This window comes from Zalophus californianus, chromosome 7 (genome assembly GCF_009762305.2).
Source record: "Zalophus californianus isolate mZalCal1 chromosome 7, mZalCal1.pri.v2, whole genome shotgun sequence".
Taxonomy (NCBI): Eukaryota; Metazoa; Chordata; class Mammalia; order Carnivora; family Otariidae; genus Zalophus; species Zalophus californianus.
This window is the reverse complement of record NC_045601.1, coordinates 53,423,324-53,448,242: the sequence shown is the minus strand read 5'-3', so window position 1 is coordinate 53,448,242 and position 24,919 is coordinate 53,423,324. Positions and strand designations below refer to the sequence as shown.

Below are 24,919 nucleotides of genomic sequence, written 5' to 3'. Positions count from 1 at the left end.
AAGTCCATACAACGTCCCACCTTTGTGGCTTCCAGATTTCGTACATGTTTCTAAAACAGGAAGAAAATCTGGGACTCTTTTCCCTGGCCCTAATTCCACACTGCTCCCTCAGCCTCAGCAGCAGGGGCGCCTCCCACTTTTTGTTTTCTCCAGGAGAGCTGGAGGAGGCAGCCGGAGTTGTGGCTTCTTGGAGTTTCATTATTAGTCTGGTTATGGAGCCACAGTCCCAGGAAAGATGATCTCAGGGGTGGGGTGGGGGGGTTGCTGACCTCATTGGGAAAGGCCGAAGGGTGGAGGTTGACAGGTAACTGTTTGCCAGTTTAGTTTTTCCAGCTGAGAAGTTTGAGAAAGTCAGCTGCCTGGGAAGTCAGGTCCATACATTGGAAATACTACTCTGGGTGCCTCCTAAGGAAGCAAGGAAAAAGAAGAAAACCTGAGAGCAAGGAGAGGAAATCGATCCCAACGGGGTGTGCTCAGATCCTCTGCCAGACTGGAGATCCTTAATGTCCTGGTATTTGGTTATGGGATGTATGAACCAGCCACATAATCCCTGATGTTCAAGTTTCGGCTGTCTGTCGGGGTGCAGAGGGCTGTCCAGTTCTAGGTAGGGGTAATTCACAGAGCCAGAGGGAAACCACCAGGTCCGCATCATGGACATGTGCAAGCGGGGAGGAGCTTTCTGTGATCATTTCAGACGCGCAGAGGAGATTTTTCTGGAATGCACAGGGTCAAGATCGGCCTTAGCCACGTGTCGGTCAGTGCCACTGACTCTATTTTAACCCTTGCAACAGAGGGTGGAAGGAGGGTTTTAGTGTGCAAGCATTTGGCTTTTGGATGTTATTTCAATCAGATAATGGTGGAATAGGAAATGACGTATGTGACCGGGTATTTGCTTCTTTCCGATATAGCCCTAACCCTCCGTCTTCAGCAGGGGTGGGACTTGGGTGCGGTGAGAGAGTGCTTAGTGCGCCAACTTTAAAGAACTCAGTCTCAGGGGTGTGCAGATGCTGTGCTAATCCTGGCCTGGCTTCCTGGCCTGGCTTCCAGGCCTGCCGGCTGATGTGGTCGCTCCCTCAAGCTGCTGACCTGCTCCCTGGACTAGTCCATGGATGGCCTTCAGCGGCTCCCCCTGGAATTCCAGGGCAAGTTTTATATATCTGTGCACCAAGGCATTTTCCTGGGAGGAGAGGTCTGTAGATCTTGGCTTCTGAAGAAGTATGCCTGACGTCTCTAAAGGATTATTTTATATTGTCACAAAGCCATATCTAAGCTGGAATTTTTCTTGTCGCTCTGAGGAAGCTGATTTAATGGTAAAGGTTCCTTTAAAACAGAATTATTCATAGCGGTTTTCGCCGTGGACCTAATATTGCAGAACCACTGTTGCTGCTATGTAACGTAGCACTTGCTTCCAGAACATGGCCTTAGTGATAAAAGGCAAAAGGCTGTAGACCCTTCGTATCCTGAGAGTGCAAGAAAAAGTAAGCAACAAAAGAAACAAGCTAGATACTTCCCCAGCCCCCAGACTTCTGAAGTTTCTACGTAGAGGGAGATGCTGTCCTTCAGTGGACAAGCTTCTGCCCTGCTTTTGAGGCCGAGGGAGCAGAATGGCTAGCGCCCGGGAAGTGGATGGCTCAGTAAATATCAAGGCATCGATGGAGCTGTGTCTGGAAGCACTGCCCATTTTCCCTAGCTCCCTAGCATGCTTCTTCAGCTGGAGAGAGCGGGCTTGGAGAGAGGAAAGCATTCGATCACCTGTGAACAAGCCATTGCTCAGAAAGTCACTGGAAATAAATTCCCTGTCTCATTTCCAACGAATCATTCCCTTGCCAGCCTGAGCGGTGGCCTGGGCATCATGGTCCAATCATTTACACCTGCCTTCGTGCAGACAAGCACTGAGGAGGGGCAGAGGTGTTTGAAGACCAAAATACACTCCAGCACGGGACACTTACCTCATGTAGTGAAACACCTCCACCCCCAGCATGCTGCCTTTTCCAGATTCTCTTGTCGGAGAGATTGTGCCAAAGGGACAGAGGGGGCCGTTCTATTTCCCTTCACCCCGTCCTGCACAGAATTATTGTGTATTCTTCAGTTGCCGATCTAAACGGGTGGCACTTCATACGTGAATGCATGTTAAGGTCATGCACGCTGCATGTGTAAACTTTTTTGTGTTTAATGCCTCAAATGCATAAAAGGAATCCATTTCAGAGAAACAAATAAATTAGCTTGAAAGGATAAATGATGTAATGCTGGCATCATTTAAAGGGTCCCATTCTCACGGAAAAGGGGTAAGTGCCATCCCCAGTGCCATCTCTAAATGTTAACCGTGTAGAGCTCTTCTCCAAATCTGTGGATTTCCACAGCATTCTGCCTGACAAACAAGTGGTTTGGGGTCCGGACTGAGAACGTGGGGCCATCCACAAAGAGGGAGAACACACACACACACATGCAGATTATTTCAGGGGTCATTTAAGAGATTCTAGTGACAGTGACTGGAGCAAAAGCAAATGACAAGAACAACCAAAACTCGCAATCTGCCTCTCATGCTTTAGAATAGCTCCTGAGTGCACGACACATTCTTAGATTGGAAACCAGTCAAGTTGCCCCCAAGATCTTTTAACTCTTCACTCCTCATCCTGAGCTATGCGCATAAGCAACAGCTTGCGTGTGCAGTTTTACCAAGTTTCCCCAGTGCCTTCTCTGAATAGGGAGAAGGGGCCTTTCCACAGAGCCTCGAGGTCCAGACTGTGACAAATCAAAGCTGCCCAGCGCTCCCAGCCTCATTCCACCCAGTTCTTTGGCTGTGCTGCTGGATATCTCATCATTTCTCCCTTTGAACCTTTGGTGTGTTGTCTCTTTTTGATAGCAAGCTGTGCTTTCTTGCGGGTGAAAAGGGAGGTAAGAATGTGACCGATAGCATTTACGGAACAGGAGGGAGAGACACACTTTATGGACTCATTTGATATGAACCATTGACCTAACATCCCAAAAATGCAATTAAAAAGTATATCTCTCTCTCATTTGCATGGCTTATTTCCCCAGACATGTTTTTGGTATTGAAAATGAATGGTATTCCCATACAACATGTGTCTCAATTTGTAATGATATCCTCCTCGCAGCTGGCTGAGTTCTCGAAGTGTTTCTAAAATGTTACTGTCTTAAATTTGAGCCAACCTACACTAACAAATTATCTAGAAGCAAAGTGGCTAAACTGCATTTGGTGAGAGAAAGGGAAACCCTATATTTCATCCTTCGACTCTTGTTTTGGAAATTCAGACTGTAACATGATCTTTTTCTGAGGAAATCTACACATGCACACTTTAAAAATTGTGCAGATTGGGTGTTGTGGGAGCAAGAACGATCAGGTTTAAGTTTCTCTGCAAAGTTCTGCATCCCATCAACAAGCTCTTTTGATATTTTAAACCCATATTTAGAGTAATTTCAAGATATTTGGAGCACATGTGGTTAAATGTAAAACTTTGTCCTTATGATTTGTTAGATGCTTATACTTTAAATATTTATAAGCCATTTTTAAGTACTTTATCCAAGAGCTCTCTCCCCTTGGAATACTATAATTGAGTGGTGTCCGAGCATCATTATATAGAGAAGATATGGGGTGAAGTCACTGCAGCATGCATGCACATTCTTCCTGCTTTTCTGGTTTTAATTCAAATGCTATTTTTAGTAGATTCCTCCTATTTAAAAAATGTATAAAAAGTCATAAACAGGGTTGGTTGTCTGTGATTTAAAAAAAATTACCCAGTTGTCCTGAAGGTAAAATGTTCAACTTGAATCGTGTTGTGTCTCACCGCTCTGTCTTGTCCTGGAAGTAATTAGTGAGACTTTCCGTGAGAGCGTTGGATCTGGATCTGTGGCCACATGAGTTTAAAGTGTCATATCGTTCCTCTGAAGTGTTTTAGGGGCAATTTATTGGTGGTTAGATTGAACTCTTTATTATTCGCCTTTAGCCGTCTTGGAAACTAAGACCTAGGATCCCGTCTTTATCAGAGGTCGTCTGTCTGTGCACTTCATATTAAAAAGAGGAGAGGAAAAAAAAAAAAACTTTTTCCACACTCAGAATCCATTTAAGCTTCAGAGGTTATAAATTTCAAACTGACCACAGGCCTCTGGGGCTCACACTCTTTTATGGCTGGCAAAATACAACTTTCTGATAAGAACAGGGAGAAGAGGCTTAAAAAGGCTCATAAACTTGCTCGGACATCTAATAGCTCCTACCAAACAGCATTCTCATGAGTTAAGTGTAAATGAGTCAGAAACATATAGATTGAATTTCTTTTAAAATACACATGGGTTTAAAAATTAAGGCCAAAGTGCTTGGCAAAATAAGTTTTGGTTTTAGCCAAACCCCAAATGTTTGAAAAAAATATTTTTACAATTTGCCAAACCAAAAATACATCCAGGACCCTCCATTCCTCTCATTTAATATGATGGCATCATAAACATGGGACTTAATGTCTATTTTCATATCCACCAAGGTTTGAGCAACATGAATCCTAAAGGTTAATTGAAAAACTGTGAAAAATGTTGGAAAAACATTGTGGCTTTGCAAATGAAGATGAGGGGCCACGGGTTCAGAGTTCTGATTTTGACAGCACTCCTCACTGTCTGATCATCTGATCAACTTGTTCTTTGTCTCAGCTGTGTATGTGTGTGCGTGTGTGCGGCCTATGAAGAGGAACAATAGCTTTTAAAAAAATTCTGTATTTGGAGTTCTTAATTTATACTTAATTCATATTTTACAGTCCACAAATTTAATAAATTCCCAATCATATCCAAACAGAGAGAGGCAGTCCCCTTTCACTTATTGATGGAGATGGTCTTCATGTATTTCCCTAAAGAATAAAACATATCTATTTTTTTAAAAGACATATCCATTTTTAACTCATGATATCTAACACAGACTTTGTGCAGGGACACTGTTGTCAAGAGATACAGGGAAGGAAGGAAGGAAGGAAGGAAGGAAGGAAGGAAGGAAGGAAGGAAGGAAGGAAGGAAGGAAGGAAGGAAGGAAGGAAGGAAGGAGGGAAGGAAGGGAGTGTAGGTGGGAGGGAGGGAAAGAGGAAGGAAGGGGGAAGGAGGGAGGGAGGGAAGGAGAAGGAAGGAAGGGAAAAGAAAAAAAAATGAGAGAGGGAGTGGCAGGTGTCCTTGACTTGTTTTGAGGAGCTAACAAGCTGCTGAGAGAGACAAGAAATAGCCAAGGCAGCTTCTCCAAGTGCCACGCAGAGCTGCCGACGCTATGGTACCACGGACAGTGTGCTTCGGCGAGGCCCGCCCGGCGCGGTTCGCTCGCTACCGTAACCGGGTTTCTAGCGCAGGGCTGGCCGAGTGGGCATGCAGGTATTCGCTGAATAAATGAAGGAGAAGAGTCCCGGGAGAGCAACAGCGGATGGAGTTACCTGAGAGGGTTACATAAAGCATGCGAGTTGCGAGTTAGGTCCTGAGTCTGGGGAGCGTCACGGACTGGCAGTCGGAGTGTAAGGCTAAGGAGTGCAATAGGATGTGAAAAGGCACAGCGGCAGAGAGGAGTGAGCCCCGTGAGGGATGAGTCCCCCCCCCTCCCTTGCCCGGCTGGAGCAAAGCCCTACGCGGAGGGAGGGGGGCCCCCGGAGGCTGGAGGAGGGCAGTCAGTGCGGGAGCGGGAGGTTGTGGGGTGGGTACTCCATGCGTTAGACAACGTCACCCCGACCTCGAGCGGAGGAGTGACAGCATGAAATCTGTGTTGGGGGAAAATTACTTTAGCAGCTGTTCGCAGACTGAAAGGAAGCAAGAGAAAGACTGGCATCACTAAAGCTGATCGCTGCATTCTGATGACAGGCTAATTACCAGGGGTGGATGCTAAACATTGCGGGCTGTTATCGCTACCGTGCGAGGGGCGGAGGCTGCCCCATGTGTACTGTAAGTGTGTACAGCGCGGCGGCGGTGCGGCGGGAGGAGGAACTTTGTGTCTGGCATGGGCCTAGAGCGGCTTCCCAGCACGTGCGGGAAGGAACCTCACCACTGACAGAGCATGTCCACGTGCAGTCGGGGGGCGCTGGCCGGGCCCCAGGGTGCTACAGATGCAGGGCTCGGCCTTTGTGCCCGGCCAGCTGGCCAGGCGTGGTGCGGGCTGGGGGCCGTGGCTCTCGGGCACACGGGGGCAGGCCGTGTGCTCCTGGCAGAGGACCTACCCGCTGATGGGCACAGAGCCCGGGCGGTGGCCGCAGGGACACCCAGACGCTCTGATCTTGGCCCAAGGAGCAGCCATCATGCTTGGGTGGCGGGCTCTACCTCAGACAGCTTCTGAGATGTCCACAGCAGCTGAATCCCACCCTCCCCGGGGCCTGCAGGTACTGTCAGGGGAGGGGGACAGCTTTTGGGGATGTCCTTCATCTTTTTTAACCTTCCATGCCAAAGACCTTCTTCTGAAGCGCTGACACGTGGTGACAGGGGGCTTCCGGTGGTGCAGGTAGGCAGTGCTGTGGTTTCGTGGCAAAGGACCTCTGCTTTGGAGTTGGGCCAGCCTGGGTCCCGATCCCGGCAGAGCCATTTCGTAGGTGAGGAAGGAAGCGCTTTGTCTCCTCTCGGTCACGAGCAGCAATGCCGTTGCTGTGAGGGATCAGTAAGAGAGCATGGACAGTGGGGCACATCACAGGTGCCCAAGAGCCGGCAGCTACTGTCCCTAGTAGAAAGGCTGGAGTGAGACCTGCTTGGATTTGAAAACTGGCTGTATCTCTTACCAGCTGTGAGAGTTTGGATACACTTTACAATGTCTTGGTGCCTGTACTCTCATTAAATAATGGTGTCAGCTAATATTTATCAAGCACACTCTATATGTAGGCAGTGTTCAAATGTTACATGCCCACAACAGTGCTATGGGATACCATTAGTAAATCCATTTTACGGATGAAATAACTGAGGCACAAAGGGGATAAGTCTCCTACCCAGGGTCATTGGTCAGTCTGCGACAGTGCTGGGATCTGACCAGCAGCCTGGCTCCAGAGTCCCCATGCAAAATCACTGAGCACGTCTCACGTAGGAGGAAAATGAAGATAAAAGCCCCTAGCTCATAGAGCCATCAGGTTCCAGTGTAGATAACCTGGGTGAAAATGCCCAGGTAATACCTGGCATAGAGTAGGTGCTTGCTAAAAGAATTGTCATGGTAGCCCCTGTAGCCCAGAACTTGCTTCCCTTGGATGTGTAATGGAAGGTAAAGAAACACTTCCGTGCTGTCAACCGTGGAAGTTAGGAAAACCATTCCAGAAATTCTAAGATGTCTGGTTCAACTTGTAAAAACAAGTAGAGACTGGGACAAACGGAGCAAATGCTCAAGGTCAGAGTGGCATAGCCAGGATTAGAACCTGAGTTCTCATCTGCCTTTCCTCTCAGTGGGACACAAGATACGACCAAAGCTGCTTGAGTTACACGCCCCGTGCCAAGAACCAGAGGCATATTTTTGCCACCCATGGAATCGCTTCCTCACGTTGGACAGCTGATCTCAGAGAGGAAATAAGCTGTACCTCAACATCTGGGATTGGGAGGGTGAAGGGTTGCAGGGAAGCAATTATTAACCACATTCTCCATCTCCTTGGCTGTGGGGGGGTGGGGGTGGGCGGTTGGGGTGGTGGGGAGTCAGTATGCTTGCTCTCATTCTGTACAGGGAAGTTAGTTTCCATGAATATGAAGCTACTCCCTCTGTCTCCCAGTATCTCCCGCTCTCCTTCCTACCCTCCTCTACTCACGACTGGTTGTAAAGAAGGGATAAAGTGCCAGAAAGACCACCTTTCCAGATCCCATCTGAAATCCTAAAATTTACTGTTGCTCCGTAGACCATAGCTACTTGCTGCAGAAAGCTGCTTTTTGCTCTAGGATCTTTTTCTTTTTCTTTTTTAAACCTAGAATGCCTATGTCCAGATAATATATAGAGAAATAACAAACTCAGTCTTAACACAATAAACATCTACTGTTTTTTGTCCAAGGCAGAATTTTTAGAAGGCACATGAACTAGCATTAGCTAGTTTGTGTATTGGATGGAACTTGATTGAAAATGTAATTATAACTTCTTATCAAATAACTTCTCAGAGTTCTTGTTTGTAAAGCAAAGGACCTGGACTGTGACCCCCACTTGTCAGGAAGGAAGGGGAGAGATGAAACCCCAGACTGGGGGAAGCACTCATTGGATGGAACCATGGAGCTTGGGGTCACAGGAGCTGGACTCAACCCACTCTGCCCCTTTCTAGCTAGCGACCTTGACCAAGTAAGCTCCTTAACCTTCCTAGGAAAGTTTCCTCGTCTGCAAAATGGGGACAATAATAAATACTTAAGTAACATTGTTGTTTCAATGAAGGAAGTGTATAAGTGAAACAAGTATATACAATGGGCTTGTTTTCAAGTGAAATAAGTATATAAAAGTGCCTAGTACGGTATTTAATATAAAGTAAGTGCTCACTAAAATTTGAGAAAAAAATGCAGCTTTCCCAAACCATCGTGGAAGTGCTCAGTCCTAAAAGCCAGGGTATAGAGCTCTTGGCTCATCGTCAAAATTTCCTGCAGAACATTAGCTATATTATGTAATTCTCCTTTTTTTATTTTTCTCTTTTGTGAATGGATGTAGCCACAAGCTCCTGTATGTTGATGAAAACGTACTCATGAATCCCCACATGCTTTTAGGAAGGGGCCAGACAGGGTCGTTTGTTTTGCTCAAACTCCCAGGTTCCAGAAAGGAGTTGAGGTATTTAAAGAAGATCAGTTGTACAGGATGAAGAAAAGAACTTGTATGAGTGCACAAGTTGGGGTTCCATGGCTGAGGGCTCATTCCCCTAGGAACTTTTAGAGGTCAGCAAGAAATAGCAGTGACCACTTAGGAGAATAAACAGGGCTCTTACCCACTTAACTCATAGAACCGGCCAGGCAAAGAAAACCAAAATTTTAATTTTTCAAACAAAGAATTAAAGATGGAGTTATCCCAGTAGGTGGTCTTATATGGTTGTGATTTTTATTGATTAAAGAGTAAAATAGGAGATATTGCTAAAGGAGAAACTTATTTATAAAAAAGAAAAGCAAGACCTGATGCTTGGCTTAATTTTTTTTTTTGTTAAATATACATGAGCCTTGGCTTATCAGAGCTGTGGGGAGGGCAGCACTGTGGCAATGGGGTTGTAGTTCAGACCAGAGCTCAGCCCTGAGCTAACTGAAGCTCACCCTCGGCTTCCCACCCCTCGTTACGTCCCATAACAATCACACTAGGAAGGAGAAGGGATGTTTTTCAATGACTTTCACCAACTAATGAGCCATAAGAAAAGAGGTGCCACCCACTTCATAAATGAAAACTCTTTCTGTCTTGGTAAAAGCCATTTCAAAACTTCGCGAAACAATGGTTGATGGGGGAGAGAAGGAACCGTTTTTTGGCAAAAACTCACCACGCTGCAGCCTTTTCTAGGAAGGGCTCTTCGTGGAGACCACTATCTGGCGTCACACTTGGGTTTCTCAGCTAACGCAGGTGACTCTGCTCACTGACCGCAGGGCTCTACTCTTGTGAGTGTCCCAGAATAGCTACAGTTACCTGAGAGCATTTCAGTCCTCAGGGGCTCATTATTGTCCCAGAGCAACAGCATGGCCGAAGCCAGCACGTAATGGCTGTGTTTAACCGTGGTAAGTGATGGGCTGACGTGCCTGGGTGAGCCGCATCACTGCAGGGCTCAGGTACACGGACAGAGGCCAGTGGCTCAGCAGTGGGCATCTCTAGCACATCGTAGAGTTGATGCCACAGGGTTGTAGACTCCGGGAGTAAATATGACAGACGTGGGGAGCTTGCCTTCTAAACAGGTAGGACACGACCGACATCCAGGAGTTCGATTATGCTAATGACAAAGGTATTTGAGGAAGGAAAGAAGAATAAAAGTTTGGAAAATTGATTAGATAAATCGAGGCAGGCTTCCCGGCAGAGGTGGACTCTTGCACCATAGAGGGACCAGCTTGCAAATGTTGGGATGTAGGATAAGGCAGACATTTTTCTCTGGGCACACATTTACTTTTGGGAATTGTTGTGTAGAAATTATAAAATTTCCTTTTGAATGCAACCAGCATAAGTCTTAGACTGTAAAGGCCAAAGAAGAGAAGGTGAGAATGGTGGTATTTTGACAGTATCAACATTGAAAAAATTTATTAGTACTCAGGCACATTTTTTTGTTCTCTGTAGTTCTCTGAAAATTCTTGTGTGGTAAAGGAGGATGAGTAACTCAGTCACATTCTTAGCAATGCTTTCCTGATGTAAAAAAGGAAAAGCGGGGCGCCTAGGTGTCTCAGTTGGTTAAGCATCCAACTCTTGATCTCAGCTCAGGTCTTGATCTCAGGGTCGTGAGGTCAAGCCCTACATTGGGCTCCACACTCAGCGTGGAGCCTACTTAAAAAAGAGAAAGGGAAGGAAGGAAGGAAGGAACAAAGAAAGAAAAGAAAGAAAGAAAAAGAAAGAAAGAAAGAAAGAAAGAAAGAAAGAAAGAAAGAAAGAAAGAAAGAAATAAAGAAAGAAAGAAAGAGAAAGAAAGAAAGAAAGAAAGAAAGAAAGAAAGAAAGAAAGAAAGAAAGAAAGAAAAAGAAAGAAAGAAAGAAAGAAAGAAAGAAAGAAAGAAAGAAAGAAAGAAAGAAAGAAAGAAAGAAAGAGAAAGAAAGAAAGAAAGAAAGAAAGAGAAAAAGAAAGAAAAGTGCTAGGCAGGCGGAGGCTCTCTCAGTGCACTTGGTTATGCATTCCCTAAGGAAGGTACTTCATTCTTCTGGCCTGAAGGGACAACGGTGCCTGGAATCCTGAAGGCATCTGGCCATACGAGCCTGCTGGAGACCATGCATTGTGGAGCCAGTCTTCAATACGGTACATGCGTGGTATACTTGTGATATTCCATGTAATAGGACCCTGGGTTGTCCTACCTTGGGATGGACCCCTGACTCACAGGAAAACCCAAATGTGAGGCACAAGTATAGCCACTTTCCCAGAATTCCTTACATTATAGGGACACTCCAAAATTCTCTGCCAGAGAGGGATGTGTGTGTGTGTGTGTGTGTGTGTGTGAGAGAGAGAGAGAGAGAGAGAGAGAGATTAATAGAAAAAGTCTCTGGAACTTTGGGCTTTGGAGTTCAGAAATTTATAGCCTTCCTTATGTTATGCTCACGTTTATAATCCTGCATAATTGACACTGGTTTTGGTCCAAAAATCCTACAGTCACAGAACTTGAGAGATGGAAGATATAATAGAAAAATCTCCCTGAGGCACCCATTTCACAGAAGAAGAATCAAGGCTTGGGGAGGTTAAGGAAGGGGACACGCTGGACTGTAACTTGTGTCTCTCTCCACTTATCATAGTAATTTCTCCTTCGTTCAGATCAAGAAATTTAAAGTGGGTGGATTTTCCATAAGACCCCTTTGCTGGGCAAGGGCAATGTAGGAAGTGGCTCGGCTCCGGAGCTTCCTCATGATCACTTTCTAAAACTGCAAGCTTGTTTCCTTCCCACTCTTGAGTGTCATACTTTGCACACCAATCCCTTGGAGAAGGTGAAGCCCAAGCTTGGTTCTTCATTGTCATTGATTCCAGAGTCTATTCCGGTGTCCCCAATAAGGGGGCTGCTCTGACCAGCCAGAGTCATGGGAACAAATGAGGATAACCTCCGTCCCACCCCCTCCTCAAATGTTACCAGCAGACAGGGACTTGTACTGCCACCATCTGGCCTCTGTGGGTGTCCCAGACCTGGCAAGTATGTGGCGAGAGGGAAGGAAACAGCACGAATTGTCTACTTCGCCATTCTCTTAAAATAAGCTCGGTGTGAGGAGGCTTTCAGAGCAGCAGGAATGGGGCTGCAAAAAATAGAGTGTGGAGCAGCTGCACCCTTTAGAACTTGGGGGGAAAACACATATTATTTACCAGACAATAATAGATACCAGAGAATAATAATGATTATTATAGTGTTTGGGATGGCAAACGCTGTAGTTAAGGTTCCAGAATGGCTCTCATTATAATCCCGTTTTCCCAGTCCCTTATGAAAGCCTTGAAATTTTCTCCAAGTAGGCTGATGCTGTCCATGTTTGGCCTTTGTCCAAAGGTGATTTGAATATAAAGAAACTCATCTGAGAAATATTCCTCTTTTTGAGGTCATGATTACATTACAGGGAAAAAAATCCACATCCTTGAAAAAGCAGTTAAGGCGTTCTCAAGTAAGTCATTCAAAATGGCGGTGTTTCCCAGTGACTGGAAGAAAGCGTTAAATGCTTTTTTTTCTTCTTTCTTTCTTTTCCTTTTTAAAGAAAGGATTCAGAGGCCCCCTCTGACTAGAAGATTTGGTCACTCTTGGCCCCAAGCCCAGAGGTGGGGATGGTTTTCCTCCCTCCACAGCAAGCTCCAGGCTCTGCTCCCTAGATGGAAAAGAACTGCCCCAGAAGAAGCTACACTTGTGTCTTTGGATCCATTCATGATTTCTGAAGCTCCTTTCCAATTCTTTATGGCCTCTCATTTGATAGTGCCTCTTGGCATTTTTATTTCTGTAACCCTTCTTGCCATTGTTTCATTCTCAAGAAAAGAGAAAGAAAGAAAAAAAAGGAAGGAAAGGAGAGAGAGACAAGGAAGAAATAAAAATGAGCTCTTTATTCAGAGATAAATACCCACATTTCCAAATCTGACCATGCCAAATGAAAAGATTTCCATGGCCTTGTAATTCCACACCCATTGCATATTTGTGGTGTTTTGCATTTTCACTTTGGTTATTTAATATACATATTAAATACACACGGATCTGGTGATTTAATGTGATTTGGGGAACTCAGGCATTTCCTGTCATGCACATTCAGATTTTCAGACCTTGTTTTTGGCTGATCATTATTATCGTTACCATTAACACCATGACTTGGAGAGCAGGGTTTAAAGCACAAGCTTGTACTTAGTCCTCCCAACGGGCATTTTGACCTCCTCATACTTGTGCTAAATTCATGCTACAGATACCCTGAGCAAGTTTGCACGTCTCTTTGTGGCCTCTTTTTCTTCATCTGTAAAATGCCGAAATTATATTATCTCTGGGGTCCCTTCAAGTTTTCCAATTCTATCACCTCTCTGAAATTATGTGTTCGTTGTTCTAGGAATAATCTCAACCGCTGTAAAGATGTTTACGAGTCCTCTGTCACCACCTTCACGTTTAGTCAGATTTTACCCTTTCACATTTCTGACATCCACACATAGCAGCAGGAAAGAAAAGGAATTGTTTTGAGGGGATGAGGGACGGGAGCTGCTTGACCCTCGTTCACTTGACATACGTGTGTCTAGCTGAACTGCAGGCTGGGTGTGGAGATGTGGGCCAAACAGACACGGCCCCAAACCTCAGGGACTTTACAGTTTGCTTGGCAGACTTCTAAGTGGCTGTTTACTAGGAGTCACTGAGTGTCCTCAGGAGGTTGTATTTCAAACCAAGGGACTGGTAGCCAATGAAATAAGCCAGTAGGGATGGAGAGGCAGAGCCTAACATCTGCGGCAAAAGCTGGGGTGGGCATTCTCCAGAAATTGACTTTCCTGGTGAACAATCCCATTCATGAGCCTCCGCCCTGGGACCCCGAGGCCCTGTTGGTTTATTGTCTTCCAGTCTCATGCTACTGTTTGGTTTGGATATCAAGAGATGGGAATGGCTCACCTTTGTCAGGCCAGACCCACGGAGAGGAGCATTTCTCCCGGCTCAGTTGTCTCTGCAGGAAACCCCTGAAGAGAGGTCTCTGTGTCCGCAGTAATCGTTCATGTGCTAAAAAGTGCATCTCTCGGCTTTCCTCCTCTACAGCGAACACCAGAACTGTGACATGGAGTACAGGGCTGAGGTCTGGAGCTCCAGGGCCCCCTGGTGACCTTGCCTTGCTTTGGGGTGACCTTGGGCAATTCAGAAGAGCTGTCAGTTAAGCGTGCGGTACGGTGGCGGGCGAAGGTCGCCCGGTGGCAAAGCGATGCTGTTGTGGTCTTCGGGGGAGGGCGTGGTGCACCGTGCTCATTTTGGTATGCCAAGAAGCATACTGTGTTTCGTTTCCTCACACAAAGCTGGCAGGGCCGACCCTGAGCAGAACCGTGAATTAAAGACACGTCAGAATCATGCTGTGCTGCTCTCGTTCTGGGGATCCGTCGTAGGTCGGGCCTGCCGGCCAGAGCGGCCACCTCTGACTCCTGCCTGGGTTCCCCCGACTCGGGGTAGGGGTGTGGTGTGATCCCGTGGATTCTGACGGGCCCCTTCTTCTCTTTTTCCAGGAACGCTCACTCACAGGGTAGCTTGCGTGGAGAGAGGGCACAGAGCAAACCATGTCACGCCATCCAATGATACCAGCTGGTCAGCTCACCACCCCCTCTGGCTAAAACTCAAACAAATAAAGCCGCTTCCTGTCATTAAGCATCTCGGAGGAAGCAGCCCTCCTTCGGTGGCCTCCAGCCCAGAGAAGCCGGCGCGTCTTGGACCCACCAAGCGGGCCCAGCCTTCTTGCGGCCACCATCTCTGCTTCTCCCCAGAGGAACGTAGGGATTTCGCCCCTGGTTTTTAGAAAAACAAAACCCTGACAAGCCACAAGGACCAATGTAGGTATTCTCCCCGCTCCATCTTCAAGGCTCGGAGGGTGAGGCTGGAAGATGATACGAATTTGAAAACAAAAAATCTTTTTTTAGTCATTTTAAAAACTGCTGTGGTTTTGCTGCTACACTAAGAATTGTGATTTGCATTGTACGGTTTTGGACCTATACTGTTCACGTTTTGAAGGCGGAGAGGGATCATACTGGAGTCCCAACACTTCAGCGTCATCTCTGTCCTGCCCAGGATGCACTTTTAAATGAAGAGTTAGAATATTTTATTGGCTAATATACTTTTCTTGTTATTTTTACAAAGGCCACCTTTATCCTTTTTAATGCCATATTTTCAGTGTTACACTTTTATGGCTTTTAATTTTCGATTTGACAGATGTAAGAAGCAGCATGAATAGTTTATACTGTGGTTTTTCAGAGACTGAATGCCAAGAGAACTCGGTAAATGTTTATTCTTCTCAGCTTTCTCTTTAAATTCTCCTAAATAGCGCCCCATTTGGGAACAGAGCAAGAGTGTTGAACTGAAGACCAAAATGCCCTCAAGGTGTAAAATAATCCGAGGGGGACTATTTGCTGGGCGTCACGAAAGACTTGGATGAAATTTCAACCCTGATGGTTTTCGGTGATCCAGGAAGTCAGTGAAGCAATCTCTCTATACGCAGAGTCCTTTCATGATAATTAGAATGGTATGGACGAACCAGTGAAAACAAGAGGGAAAGTGAGAAAGATCGCCCATGATTCTGTTTCACTGTTTGCTTTCTCCTGTCATGGTTAAGAGAAATGTGCAATTCGATCCTCAATCAGTGGGTGGAGGATAACAGGGTAGATTTTCTTGTGTGCACTTGTACAGTTGTAGCTGCGAGTCCAGAAGTCCTCTAGAGCATGTGTACTGACACTGAGTTGGTGAGACAGTCGTGGAGTATCCCGTTCTGATGAGTACAGAAAAAAAAAAAAAAAAAAGAGAGAAAAAATAAGAAAAAAAATCCAAAAAAAGAAGAAAACTAAAAAAAAAAAAAAAATCAAATCACCTTGTGATTCAGTGTATCTGTTTACTAACTCAGATAAAGCAATTGTTCCCTCTTGAGGGGTCCAGGTGCCCCCCGCCCAGGGCCGCCGAGCGGGAGGCAGTGGGCAGGTGAGGCCGGGACAGTGTTGCGCCGGCCTTGAAGCACCACGGGCCCGTGGATGCCGTGTACATACTGTATTTCTATATTCTCCTTTGTACAGAGTCACTTAACAAGTCAAGCTACTGTTTTACAGGTGCTCCTTATTTATTAGAGCTGTGAGAGCTTGGGGGACACACCTGGCGAGCGAGCTCGCTTTTTAAAAATGAAATTGGGGGACAGGGGAAGGGAGGTGGGAGGGGGGGAAGCTCGAAAGCCCAGGGAGAGATTTATAAAAGAGAACAAAAGGAAAACTTCCAGCAACAAATTAAACAAACCCCAACACCAAACCCCCCCCACTCCCACACCCCACCCCTCCCCCCACAGGAAGCAGCAGCCCCTCCTCTGGGTGCTCACTTCCCTGCGGGACTCCCAACATTCTCCTCTCTCCCTGACTGGTGTCAGCATCATCAAACAAAAATAAATCTCTAAGAAAAAAAATGCACTTACATGTGCTTATTTTGCTTTTCTCATTATTATAACTATTGTTGTTATTTTCCTTGTTACAGAAGGCGCTCATTTTTCCCCCCAGGGGGGAAAAAAGTCTTTTAAAAATAAAGTTAGTACGTTTTAAAGGATGCTGAGATATAGGGGTGATGTTGGCCTTGCCAACCTGAGGTATGTCATGCTTGTGTACAAACAGGAGCCCACTGGCCTGTTCGAGAGTCCGCTTCCCCTGCATGCCCTTTGCTGACAACACGAAGGTTCATGCGCATTGAGGTCCTGGGTCTGTAGACTCTGTGTCCCTCCCAACTGCCCTCCCAGTCCTGATCAGGGTTGGGGGTTTTTTTTTGGCTCCAAGGAGATCCATCCAGTGGTTAAAACCTCCCCAGCGGGTTTCATTCTCACCAGGACACCCTCTCAACTCCCTGGGCTGGGAGGTGTTTTCGTTTTAACTTTATGTGAATGGGTGGGTCCATCTGGTTTCTCCTTGGTACCTGAATTAGACATCAGAAAATGTCTAAGGTGGATAGTACATCAGTACCTAGTTCTAGCTGGTGTCGACCCGTCTCATCCTCTTGTTCTGCCCGTGACAAAAGCTGAAGCCGAGAAAGGTGAATTGATTTGCTGAGTCCCACACGGGCGTGGTTTAACTTATCAAAAAAACGTTGGCATTATCAGCAGTTTCTTCTAAGAGACCTTCCTGGGAGTGGATTCTGAAGACCGAGTTTCTTTCTCTCGTGGAAACAGGGACTCTCGCAGGTTCCTGGTGTGGGGTTATGTTTATGACAACAACTCTGTCAGAGCTCCGTAGGCCCCGCTGAGGACGTGCCCGGGGCCCAGACACCCAGCTGTGGTTGTCTGGTGCAGAGTCCCAGGTAGGATTATTCATCTGGACTTGGTCATAGAGACAATCATCCAGGATGCTGATTTTGCTTTTGTCCTAGTCCAAGATTGTTGAGCAAACATTTTGACCCTTCTAGAAACAAAAGATACCTTTGTTCCAACATGAAAGGACTTCGTGGCATCTCAGTAGACATAAGCACACCTTTTCCCTTCCTTTCCTTCTCCCAATCTCGGTGTTCCCTAAGTACTATCAAAACTATCTATAAAGAGAAATAGAAATCATAATGTCAACAATACTAGCATCTATTGAGTGTATGTACATTGGCCTCATTTGATCCTCAGAGTAACCCTATGAGGAAGGTCTTGCTATTTCCCCTTTATTATAAAAGAAGAATGAGAAGCTCTGTGAGTTTAATAATTGCCCAAGATCACACAGCCAGTGAGTTGCAGAATGGGATTCAAATCCCTGAGGTTTGGGACCAGAGCCCAGGCCGCACGTTCAATCTGTTGAAAACCGGATGACATTGTCATGAAGAGTCAGTTTGACTTCCTGTAAGTTTGGCAGTGATTCGGTTTTGTTCCAAGGTGGCCCTCAATTTTAAACTAAGCCAGAGTGTTGAGTGTTCGTGGTTCCTGCCCGCCACACCTTATCCAGTGTGGGCAAGTGCTGAGGCCACTCCGCTTTCTCAGAAACGAGTCAGGCAGTGTCTTCCTTGTTGGTTATCAAACCCCCCCGCAACCCGGGGCCCCATGTCTGATGCTAAGGGGAGACAGGAAGAAGAATGAAGTTCACAGCCCTTGCCCTCGTAGCTTACAGGTAATGGGAAAATGGGGCCATGGAAAAGATGGACCACTTCTTGGTCTCACTAGGAATCCCCTTGGGTATTTTCCAAGGTCTATGCAGTTGCACATCTGGAGCCTAGATTCACAGCTTTGCAAAGCTGCCCTCCCCTTGCCGTGTAGGCATTCCCTTGACAATGGGAGGATGGCTTGAGCCATAAGCAGGCCTGGATAAGTGTTCATGCTGCCTACATGACGTGGCCGAAGGCCAGAGCCCAGGCCCGGGTACAAAGGCATTCCAGACTGATACTGCTTCCTCCCCTCCTTGGCTTCTCCTCCACCCCAGGAGCCCAAGTCCTAGCTTCCTTGACCAGCTACAACAGGGCCTCACCCTGGGACATGTCACACCCTGCTCACAAGTCCTTAGCGGTTCCCTACAGAAGCAAAGCCAAGGGCCTAGCAGGACAAGCGGAGCCCTCGGGCTTGGCCCCTGCTGGCCTAGCCAGGGCCCTGCTCTCCGCCAGCGTGGCAGGCACTGTTTCCAGATGCCGCTGCTCTTCGCCCGTCCTCCGTCTTTGCACATCGGGGTACCTCTGCCTCAAATGTCTTTCCCTCATCTGCCCTGGGCAACTTCTACAACTCATCAGGACTCAGCCAACCGCTTGGGTGATGCTGTCTGGGGAGTCTGCAGGAACCACTGGCTCCCCGCCGCCGCCCTGCTGGGCCAAGAGCCCTTCCACGCCCCACTCCGTCCTGGTGCTCCTCACACTCTGCTTGTCCAGCTGCTCGCCTGTTTGTAGCCTTTGCTGGTCTGCAACGTCCTTGAGGGTGCAGATCCTATCTTACTTGCCTTGGATCTCCTAGGCCCAGCACAGGGGAAACCCTGATGATGATGATGATGATGATGATGATTACTGCAATTAATAAACCACCCCCTCAAAGCTCAGTTTACATGCCACCCCTCCGTGAAGCCAGCCTGATCTCCCTGAGGCGCAATTCACTGCTCCTCCCTTGGGCTCTCAGGGCTCTAGTTTAAATGGAAGAGGCCATTGCTCATACTGCTCTTCCCGTGTCCTCTGGGCTCCACGCACGTAGGCCCCCATGGCCCTCCTAACTCTGCATCGCTGAAGAACGATTGTCCACCCTTGGAAGAGAAAATGGGGGCTGAGTTGGGGCACGAGTCCAGCCTGATGATGGAAGAGGGCAGGACAAACCTGACGGTCAGAGCTGTTGTGCAGCGAACTCAGGAAACCTGCAGAGCCCCATTTTGTTTCTGGTGCTCACGGGAGGGGGGCGCTGGCATCCCCCCCTGCTTCAGCCCGTGGGGCGGCACACCTCTGGCTGCTTCTGAGTGCAAGGAGCTACACAAGAGAATACGACTCCGCCACGGCCCCGGGGTTTCTGGGCAGGGATTCCAGGTTCGTGGAACTAGCACATTTTTTACCCCAGAGAGCCTTGGAGGCGACATAACCTCTAAGTGTGGACCTCTGGACACTCTCCAGAGTGGATGAGAAGCTAGGCAACAGTGCCCAGGAAGGGCCTCCTGGTCCATCATGCTGACCGTGGCTGGGATGAACAGCTGCCACCAGTCTAATGTCATTCTTCTAGTGAAAGGGGCCCGCCACTGAGACAGGTGTCCCTCTGGGCACAGCCCGGGGCGGGCTTTCCACGCCTTCACTTGTCTGATTCTTACGACAGCCTCGTGAGGACGGCACTGCGGTTCTCATCATTCCCCTTGCATAGCCGGGGAAACTGAGGCATGAAGATGAGGAGGCTTCCTGTCCAGGTGCTACACACAGTAAGAGGCAGGGCCCAGCCGCGGGCTCCGGTGTCCACAGCACCCACTGCGCTGTCCAGCTGCCTCACCAGGGCCCAGGACGCCCGAGGGCTCTGCTGCCCGCAGGGCAGAGTCCAGGTCGCTGGGTGCCTACACCACGAGATTGAGACATCGTTGACCTTTCTGTTAGGAGAGGGGAAAATACCTCCTCCTACTTTTCCTGACACCTGGTTTTGAATAACATCAAAAATACAACTGTCAGTGTGTCTGTAGTAAAGTTTGAGGGAGATGGGGGCTGTGCCAGTAGCTCAGAGAGGGGGAGAGGGAGAGGACATGGCACTTGGGCAGCCGCGTTAGATTCCTGGGGCAGGGAGAAAGGGGACGCCGGGCCAGAGGCTGTTTTCCATTCCCCAGGGTGCTGATGCTTGGAGCCTCAAGCTGGGCTTTCTCCCCTGCTCCTTGTTTAGATGGGCCACGGGGTGTCCCACCAGAGCGGTGGCAGAGCTGCCGGGGCCACACGAGGCTGCGTCACTCCGCACAGACTGTAGGGGGCTGAATCCAAGCCCCACAGTCACTTCTGGGCTGGCCCACTGGATCCCTGGTTGACTAAGCCAACTGAACAAATGGACAGAAACACGGACAGCCTTCCCATGCCAGATGCCATGACAGGGGCAGTCACTCAGACGATCTCAGGCAACTGTCACAAAACCGCATGTTCTATGGGTAAGCCCCATTTGTGGGTCAGGAAGGCACCGTCCAGGAAGACGAAGTGATGGGCTTGGGTCACTGAGCTAGTGAGTGCTAGAGCCCACATCTGGACCTTCTCCTCCCTCGTGCATACTCTTTTGATGACACCTCAGCTGCAGAAATACCAGCGTCAACTCAGGTCATAACTCAGTCTGAATCTGAATTGGCCAACGGAACACATGCCTGGTGATGTCATTGCAGCCTGCTTCCAGACCTCTGGGAACATATCATGCTCTTTCCTCACCCGTTCCTCACATGCAGGGTTGGGCCAAACCAGCAGACAGCGAACCCCTCCAAGAGGGAATGAAATCCACCGCTAATTTTCATGGACATGTATCCAGTGCGTACAAAATGCCATTTAGTTGCATCATTTTATTTATGCCTCACAACAACCCGGTGAGAAGGATGCTGATATTATCCCCATTTTATAGATGAGGAAATGGTGCGCGCAGAGGCTAAGTAAAGGCGAAGCCTGAAAGTGCATTTGGTCAGTCTGATACCAGAGCCCATATTTAACCCGCACACTCCCATGTTAGCCTCCCTCTTGTGGATGGATAGATGCCTGCATGCGTGAATAAAAGTATTTAATTGATGAATGTGTGGCCCGATTTTACACCAGTCCCTTTCACGTATGTCATCTCATCTTTGAGATCAACCCTGGAAGTGACATAGAGGAGCCCAAAAGTAGCTCCGATCTCTTGAGTTACAGAAAAAGTCAACTGTCCACATCTTCTTTACCTAACCTCCAGTGGATTCCTGTTCCAAATGATAACTCTTGTTTACAAACCCTGCCAGCCTCCTAATCCAACACATAGGCATGCTCAAGGGGATTCACGCCACTGCTTTTGCTCCCACTCATCTGCTTTGCTCTACCAGCCCGGGAGCAGGGACCAGGGCTCCTTTATCTTTGCATCCCCTAGGTGCACCCAGCACTCAGCACTCAGCACTCAGGGAGGAAGGACTGAGGGTTAGCTGTGTAGATCTTCCATCATCTACTGTGGTAACTGCATTAGTTGAGTCCCTGCGATCTCCTCCACACCCTCTGTGTCCCCTTTCCCATTTCCTGCTCTGGGCTTCCCTCCAGAGCTTCTGCAGGTGAGGCTGTTGGGAAGCCCTGAGGTCTGAGCAGCAGGTGAGGGGCCACCACCTCCCCAGCTGTGTGGCCGCGGCTGCTGGGGCAGGGGAGCATGCTATCTCAGCTGGAAGGCACCTGGTCCTGAGGACAACAAGGAAAGCCCTCAGTCATTTCCCCTCTGCTACTCCTCACGCAAGCTCGTCACGTTCCGTTTAAACGTCCCATAGAAGATAATTTCTGATATTTGAAACACTTGAAAAAAGATTTGTGCCGGAAAGGCTCACGGGAGGGGCGCTTGGGTGGTGCAGTCGTTGACTGTCTGACTCTTGCTTTCAGCTCAGGTTGGGATCTCAGGGTCGTGAGATCGAGCCCCATGTGGGGCTCTGCGCTCAGCCGGGAGTCTGCTTGAGATTCTCTCTCCCTCTCCCTCTGCCCCTGCCCCTACTCTCTCTCAAATAAATAAACCTTGGAAAAAAAAAAGAGGGGCGCCTGGGTGGCTCAGTTGTTAAGCATCTGCCTTCGGCTCAGGTAATGATCCCAGGGTCCTGGGATCGAGCCCTGCATCGGGCTCCCTGCTCAGCGGGAAGCCTGCTTCTCCCTTTGCCCCTCACCCCACTCGCTCATGCTCTCTCTATCAAATAAATAAATAAAATCTTTAAAAGAAAGAAAGAAAGAAGAAAGAAAGAAAGAAAGAGAGGCACCTGTGTGTGAGTGAGCTCTGAAGGCCTGCCCTTTGACCCTGGTAATGAAAGGGAGGGTGAAGCATATTTAGCCAGAACCTTTAGACGATGTGGTGATTTTCCCCCCTTCTTTCTAGGTTTATTTACACAAAAGGGAAAGATTATCACAAAATAAAAACAACGGAAACAACGACAGGTAGAAAGAAAGAGTTTTATAAAGCAACAGCACCCTTTTTATTTCATACCCCCAGCACCCCCAGACCCACACCCTGCACCGAAATCTTCCTTCCTGGCCTCGCCATTTGGTTCAGCATCCCCTTCACATACAGCAGTTGGATTACGCTCAGGACCAAAGGCCAGGCATGCAAGAAGATACTTTTGTACTTATTGATTCTTTAAAAAAGAGTTTGTTTTCATGAAACTTTAATTCACTTTTTCTTCTTTTTCTTTCTTTCTTTTCTTTTTTTCTTTTTCTTTCTTTCTTTCTTTCTTTTCTTTTTTTTTTTTTTTAGCTTTTTAGCTTAACTGCTACACATCTTATCCCTGTTCTTTGTGAAATGCTAATCCAGCCCGGGGTTTTCGTTTTCCGGGTGTAACTTTTCAGAAATTGTATATCTGCATAGCAACCCAGCAAGGGCTGCCTATGTCACGGTATCACATGTCAGAAAGATGAAAAGGACTCCAAATCTAAGCTCTCTACAAACTTGGCCCTCCAGTCCTGCAGCAGAGAGCTCTCTGGCCTTAATATAAATGGCAGGAGAGCCATTTCAGGGCCAGAGAGGTGCAAACTTTTATCTTGTTGATGACAGAAAACGACACATGACCTCAGCTCCGCTCGGTGGGGACGATCAAACCAGAAACAAAGGCCGTATTTTCTTCTGCTCTCGTCCCTGCTGTCAGCTTCCAAGTGCAACCTGAGCCCGGATTCCGAACCCAGTGTCCAGATTAGAGATTGTTGACTCAGATTTAGTGGTGAAACGTGAGCCCGACTCTGTTGATGGCAGGCCTTGAAGGAGCAAGTTTACTGAAGCCAAAAGAGAGATTGTGTGTCAGACGAGAGCCTGGCTTCTCTTTATCACAAACTTCCTGATCTGCCTCTGTTTTAATAGTTTCCACCGCCACCACCACAAGAGAGACAGAGACAGAGAGAGACACAGAGAGAGACACAGAGACAGAGAGGAGAGCAAAGAAGCACCGCCCCACCCCCACCTTCTCAGTGTCATGAATCAGGAAATTAACAAGTGTGCGCCTGGCCTTCGCTGCAGTCGAAGACAACGAGCTTTTGTGCTTCTTACTGGTGGCCAGCACTTAACAAAATCAATGGAGAGCTCCACTCAGAAAGGATGAAAAATGGGGGCTTGATCTTACCGTTTACAAGGATATTTCCCAATACTCAGGCACATGGCTTTTATGAGGCTCAAACATGGCTTAGAAACTCGCCCTCTCGGTCATTAAGAGAAATCATTATAATTGCTTTCCCTGTCTCTGTCTCTCTCTCCATTTTTACTTTGGCACCCTCCCGGCTTTTCCTTGGCTTCTGATTTCATCCCTCTTTTAGATTCTCCATGCCTTCAGTAATTTATGTGCAAGATATTTTCCCAACCTCCAAATGTTTTTCCATTTGGCAAACCACGTCTCTAAGCTTCCACACAATGTAGCTGCAGAGTCCATTTATACTAGAAAACATAAGCTTGGTTAATGGAAAAGCCTACCACGCCAGTGTTGGTGACCCTGGGAGCCTGGGCCGCAGCGTGGACAGAGCCTCCAGGCCACCCCGGGGATGCAGGGGGGTGAGTGTCGGGGAGGAGTGTCCTTTCCAGGTTGCCACAGATGCTTGGCTTCTACCCTCCTTGTCTCCAAAAAGGAAAGAATTCCTTCCAAGCCTCTCTCTCATATAGCTCTTGGAAGCTTCAGGGCACCATATGGAGAATCATTTCATGATTCTCCTGATGGCTTTTACGTGAGCAGCTACAAATTTGATGGTTTCCTTCAGGTCTGATATCCCTATAGTACCTGCTATGGATTGTTGGGACTAGGTACTGAGTATGTTAGTCCCGTGCTGTTCTTGATAGAAAAGAAAACCCAGAACCCCTTTTGGTAGGAGACACTGTCACTTTGGGAAGTGACAACTGGGGAGGGGGTGGGATGGGGTGGGGCATGCCTTTCCAATTGGTCATTAGGGTGCTTTGCCCCAGTGCCTTTTTCATTCCCATGTCATGGATTTAGGACCGAGGTAGAAGTTGAAGTTAGTGCCTCTTCCCCAATGCAGTGCTCATGGGCTTCTCCCCAGGGCTCTTAATAAGCCAAGCCAGGCTGGGCTGCCCCGTGAGATACAGCAGGGGGGCTGGGGGTGGGATTTACGTCCGGTCACTCGTCGGGCATTTCTAGACAGCACTTTGGCCTCTAAAGTATGAGCTCTAGTCACTGAGACGCCAGTACCTTTTCTTCCCAAACAGTTGTAATGCAGTGCTACAAACTCCCTGCATCTTACGTTTTTAAAAAGGTGGCTCGTGAGGTGATTGACCCAATGCTCTGTAGATGTAATAAGTAAATCAAAGGCAAAAAGAATCATTCTAATAAGGATAAGACTGTAGGCATGTCTTTTTAGGGTGTTTATTTTGCTTGGATAGCTTTTCCTTAACTCATTGAATTTCTTTGGCCCTCTCTGTCGGTGCCAGGAGGGCAGAGGTTGGTTAATATGTTCTATTGACCATCAATGAGTGAGGAATCAAGCCCTTGAAGTGTTTCCCAAGCACGTCTTTAGAAAAAAGAGAAGAAAAGAAAGGCCATAAAAATCATAGTGCTAAAGATTGGTTGGTGCTGGGAACTCATTCACTCGGA

The 24,919-nt window shown here is 47.6% G+C and overlaps 1 protein-coding gene across 1 annotated transcript in view; it reads left to right on the top strand.

The window, feature by feature from the left end:
- The window catches only part of LOC113927334 (sine oculis binding protein homolog), a 158,474-nt gene extending 142,886 nt beyond the window's left edge, over window positions 1–15,588 (top strand). The window contains exon 7 of the mRNA XM_027603100.2: window positions 14,249–15,588. The gene's annotated coding sequence lies outside the window, so the exon portion shown is untranslated. The remainder of the gene's footprint in view (window positions 1–14,248) is intronic.
- The last annotated feature ends 9,331 nt before the right edge of the window (window positions 15,589–24,919 follow it).